Source organism: Schistocerca cancellata, chromosome 9 (genome assembly GCF_023864275.1).
Source record: "Schistocerca cancellata isolate TAMUIC-IGC-003103 chromosome 9, iqSchCanc2.1, whole genome shotgun sequence".
NCBI lineage: Eukaryota > Metazoa > Arthropoda > Insecta > Orthoptera > Acrididae > Schistocerca > Schistocerca cancellata.
The window spans coordinates 48449832-48455726 of NC_064634.1; the positions used below are offsets into that span (position 1 = coordinate 48449832).

General features: G+C 43.0%; 1 non-coding gene across 1 annotated transcript; it reads right to left on the minus strand.

The window, feature by feature from the left end:
• Positions 1 to 5386: 5386 nt before the first annotated feature.
• Positions 5387 to 5459, minus strand: Trnaa-cgc (transfer RNA alanine (anticodon CGC)). Its single transcript has one exon. It is a non-coding gene; the product is annotated as a tRNA-Ala (tRNA).
• Positions 5460 to 5895: the final 436 nt, after the last annotated feature.

Sequence of the window (5895 nt, forward strand, 5' to 3'; positions counted from 1 at the left end):
CTTCGTAATGATGTGGAACGTGTCAGGTTAATAAAATGTGTCTATACAAGATATTACATTACACAAAATATTACATGACACTCAATATTATTATTTTTTATGCGGGTTTGGGAAATTACCCACTTACTATATCCAAAAATTCATCTAATGAGCAGAAGGAGTTGCCACTTAGAAATTCTTTTAATTTCCTTCTAAATGCTGTATGTCTATCTGTCAGACTTTTGATGCTATTAGATAAGTGACCAAAGACTTTTGTGGCAGCATAATTTACCCCCTTCTGAGCCAAAGTTAGATCTAACCTTGAGTAGCGAAGGTCATCCTTTCTCCTAGTGTTGTAGCCATGTACACTGCTATTACTTTTGAATTCTTTCGTATATCTAAACACAAAAGATATATCTGAGACAGCAAACCAAGTCAGCGGTGGTAGAACACCGGGATGAGTGCGGCAAACAGATTTTGATGAAGCACGCTTACTGGCGAAACAGCCAGGAAGAGATAGCCAAGCCACTGTCCAACATGAACAGTGAAGACTGGTACAGACTTCCGACGTCATGGCTGCCAGCAATAACAGCGCTACGGAACGACACCTCACGTGAAGCAACACATGCAGACGAGCGGGAGACCGTAGGTGCATACAGTACTGGCGTGCCTCGGCCGGCGCTACAAAGCAGGAAAACAACGCCACGTCACAGATGCCGCCTGGTTCTCCATTCGCCGATTTCCACGAGTCACAAGCAGTTATGCAAACACCAATCAAAACGTCTGGTCTGTAGGTATAAGAAACAATGTTTTCTCATTCAGCAGTAAGCAAAAACACCCTGAAGAAGGTCGCCTGCAACAGGGACCGACACGTCGGTAGTTTTATATACAGGGTGAGTCACCTGACGTTACCGCTGGATATATTTCGTAAACCACATCAAATACTGACGAACCGATTCCACAGACCGAACGTGAGCAGAGGGGCTAGTGTAATTGGTTAATACAAACCATACAAAAATGCACGGACGTATGTTTTTTAACACAAACCTACGTTTTTTTTTAAATGGAACCACGCTAGTTTTGTTAGCACATCTGAACATATAAACAAATACGTAATCAGTGCCGTTTGCTGCATTGTAAAATGTTAATTACATTCGGAGATATTGTAACCTGAAGTTGACGCTTGAAACCTGCGACGTTCAGTTGCGTGTTGTAACAAACACGGGCCACGGGGGTTTCATAGGACGTGGAGGACGCATAAATTGGCCAGCCCGTTCTCCTGATCTTACACCTCTGGACTTCTTTCTGTGGGGTACGTTAAAGGAGAATGTGTACCGTGATGTGCCTACAACCCCAGAGGATATGAAACAACGTATTGTGGCAGCCTGCGGCGACATTACACCAGATGTACTGCGGCGTGTACGACATTCATTACGCCCGAGATTGCAATTGTGTGCAGCAAATGATGGCCACCACATTGAACATCTATTGGCCTGACATGTCGGGACGCACTCTATTCCACTCCGTAATTGAAAAGGGAAACCACGTGTGTACGTGTACCTCACCCCTCATGGCAATGTACGTGTGCGTCAGTGAAAAAGACCAATAAAAAGGTGTTAGCATGTGGACGTAATGCGCTGTTCCAGTCTCTTCTGTACCTAAGGTCCATCACCGTTCCCTTTGGATCCCTACGTAATTCGGTGCTCTCCGATACACACGATCGAACAGCGGAGGAGTGGTACTCAAGCGTCAACTTTAGGTTACAATATCTCCGGATGTAATTAACATTTTACAATGCAACAAACGGCACTGATTACGTGTTTGTTTATATGTTCAGATCTGCTAACAAAACTAACGGGGTTCCATTAAAAAAAAACGTAGGTTTGTGTTAAAAAACATACTTTCGTGCGTTTTTTTATGGTTTGAATTAACCAATTACACTAGCCCCTCTCCTCACGTTCGGTCTGTGGAATCGATTCGACAGTATTTGATGTGGTTTACGAAATATATCCAGCGGTAATGTTAGGTGACTCACCCTGTATATTGAAAATGCAGTCACAAACACAGAAAAGTTTTATTGAATGTGACAATGGCCGTGGAAGGGTACGTTTATAATTAATTCGTAGTTTACCATAAATACAGAAAACAGCTGATTGCTGCTAGTATCTACGTAACATGCCTGTTTCTGCTTGTAGGCCTTGAAAATGGACGAATTAACAAGAAAAATAGGGTTCTTCAACATCAGTTTTCACGATTTAGCACTCACTATTCGTAATCACGAAATGGTTGTATGATGCTCGATTACAACATGGTTTTTGAACAGAGTTTCAAAAATTTGTATCAGTAAGAGAATACCAGTGATTTTTTGTAGTATTCAGTCACTTACCACTTTTATAAAAGAACAGGGGATGGTGGGTGGACTTACTTTTCTTTTGTTTGCATATTTAATATTTTTTTCTATGTATCTTCAAATTGAAGGGGACGAAATTTTTCAGTCTTTCTTCGATTTCTATGTTTATTAACAGAGGAAAACGAATAAAAAACCGAAAATCGATTATTTCAGATATCGGTTATTTTGTGCGGTTTTAACAGTCACGTTAAAATGGCATTGAAGAAGAAACGATATAAACGATAACCTTCCCCAGCGCGTAACCTTTCTAGGCACCAGTAATTTTAGGTATGACTGTGAAGATACAGTTTACAGGGACTTTACACGTGGCATTAAAGAGAGTGGATGCATACCGTCAACGTTATGCAGGTAAAAACAGAGACTGACTGACATACATACATACATACATACATACATACAAAGGAGACAAGGTTTAACGCGCCGTCGACGTACAGTTCTTTAGGGACGGAGCACAAGCTCAGCTTAAAGGATTTACGAAAATCACGATAACCAAAACGTATACGGCCGGAATGAGATTTGAATCGTCATCCTTCGGAATATCATTTACCACTGTGCCACCTCGATATGCACGTGCAAAAAAACAGCTGCGGCGAGGCGGGGTTTTACTCTACTGTGCAGGCTGCAAATTAGAAATTCGCCTACCTCAGAACGGCGTCTGCTCGATGTCCGTCCGTCCAATATTTAAAAGATGATGTAAAAGCAGCGTTGATAAAAAAACACCACCTAATATCTACAATGACTGAGGCTGCGCAACTCTAGTAATGAAATGAAGTTCTGTAGAAAAACTGTCATTAAAAGATTTATTGGGCAGTAAGAAAATGGATTGGCTTTTGGAAAATAATGTCCGAAATTTCCACACAAAAGGTTTATTTTGCCCATATAGCCAAATAAACGGTACTATTCAGTCCACATGTGAACTATTGGCTATTACCTTCCAGTTCACAGCTCATACACACATTTCACACGCACAGCAGCCAGATATCTGCCCAAATCCGACCCGAACTAAACAACATTTTGACAGTCATTAATTTCACCACTAATTCGAGTTATTACATTCGGTCCTTCTTGTGGATTTCCAAAACAAAGAGATTGCTCGCAAAAAATGTTCAGTGGTTGCATACTGGAACATGCCACGCGCATACTACGAAGGCCAAATTTTTATACGCGAATATCATTACAACAAAACAGTTCTAAGACTCCCAAACTTCACAAAACTGTACGTAACTACATCTGCATTAGTTGCGACATGTATGAAACGCGAGGAACTTAATATTCATATTCCTTCATTTTACACATTATTTTGACAGGCATTAGTAACATGACCGTCCGCGTTCAAAGCTAGCAGTGACTCCCTTTCTTGTGGCCTCACTACCAGCATAACTATCAGGTAACGAGCGGGAACCGCCTCGATTCTGATTGGCTGACCATACTGACTGACTGCCAATCAGAATGCTCGCTCATGATCATACCCGTGCCAAAACTGGCCTGCACCAATCCTTACATACAGACGCATCTACGTCAATCTGACATGCACATATTAAAGTAATGTTTAATAAACGAAAACGAAAAGGCAATAAATCTGGAAATATTCTTTATTTACAGATAATACTCCAGCTGACTTTCTGGCTGCTCTGTTACAATAGCAATCACACCTAGACATACGTCATCAGCAAAGTGGGTAATTTCCCTTGGATCAATTTCGCACGACAGACTTGAGTACCTCTTGCAGGTTACTTAAGACGGTATATAATGCAACATTACAATTTGCCGAACGTCCCACGTACACACTCTCATTCACTCACATTTACTCCCACAACAATATTAGGCACAAATAAAAATGTTGTCTGATTTTTATATTACGGATACGAAGAATAATTAAAGTTCTAATATGAAACTCTCAATTAATTAATTCTGCACACTGAGAGTTCTGTTTATGTTTTTAGATAATACCAAAAGATATTATATTTCCAAACTGAATTTAGTTCCCTAAGTGTCGGAGTTTTTACTTTTTTAGCAATTTTTTATATCTCTGGAACTATGATAGTTATAAAGCTGAAATTTGGACACAATCGTTTCCTGAATGTCAAAAAGTAGTGTACCGATTTTGAAAAGATTGAATAATATTTAATATCATTTATTTAGGTTCTTATAGGTGGTGAATGTACGGTCGCTAAGAAGTGACAGGAGCCGTTCTCACGCTGCCGTCGTAGCAGGTGTACACGAGTCACTGGCTAAGACACAAGTGCCGGTTTCTTCCACAGCCTCCGGCTCCAATAGCAACGAATGTTATCGCGCATTAACTCTCGACGTTACAAAGATGAGTTAAGTGCTGCTCTGAGATGAAGAGATTGCTACAGGAGACCGTAGCGGGCGGAATAATGACGAAGAGAAAAGAGTGACCTACTGTTTAATGGAGGGCTATTTCCAGGTACAGTTTGGAACGACTTAAAGTTCAGTGAAGACAGCAAAAAGTCGCTCATACAAGCTTCTCTCGTGTGAGAGTAGCTTTGCATTTACGTTTTGGATGACGTTCGTAATTCCGATAGCGAGGACAACGTCAACGTGAATTTCCTGCATACGGAGAACTGTTTTGTCGTAGACGCGCGCTTCAGCACAAGAGATAACGTCGTACTGCCCAGCAGGTGTTGTTACAGCGCCTCTTCTGTAGCTACGCATTGTTTTCGGTGGCTTTGAGAGGTCAGCGCAGCCGTCGACGCTCTGTCCTTCCAGGCCGGCGTCACAATCATCTGGCCCCAATCACAACGCTCTTTGTTAACGAGTACTGCAGATGCGGGTAATTGACGATCGAGTCCGGTTGTCTCCGGTGGTGGTGGTGGTTAGTGTTTAACGTCCCGTCGTCAACGAGGTCATTAGAGACGGAGCGCAAGCTCGGGTTAGGGAAGGATTGGGAAGGAAATCGGCCGTGCCCTTTCAAGGGAACCATCCCGGCATTTGCCTGAAACGATTTACGGAAATCACGGAAAACCTAAATCAGGATGGCTGGAGACGGGATTGAACCGTCGTCCTCCCGAATGCGAGTCCAGTGTGCTAACCACTGCACCACCTCGCTCGGTGTCTCCAGTACTACGGTAAGAGGCGACGAGCGTAGAAGCAATCATCTCTCTGACACACCAGGTTGAAGACACCTGTGTCCTGTAACGTGAGAAAGTTCGCAACTGCCTGCTACACACACTCGTCCGACAGGAATCGTCGACCCTTTAAGGTCTTTTTTTTTTAAGGGACCGAAGGCGTGATAATCGCGGCAGATGGGGGGGGGGGGGAGGGGGGGATCAGGCCTATAGGGCGGGTGTTCGAGAGTCTTCCAGTTGAGGCTGGACTCCCAGATTGGCTGGCGTCTAGTGTCAAATCGGGACCTGCACGGAACTTGATGCACCACGCCACAATGGAGGTTTTCGACGACACGCCGCTTTAGACATTCTGCAATGGATGTCTACCGGCATTTTTCCTTCGGCAGCCAAGGTATAGGACGACAGCACGTGGTCCTG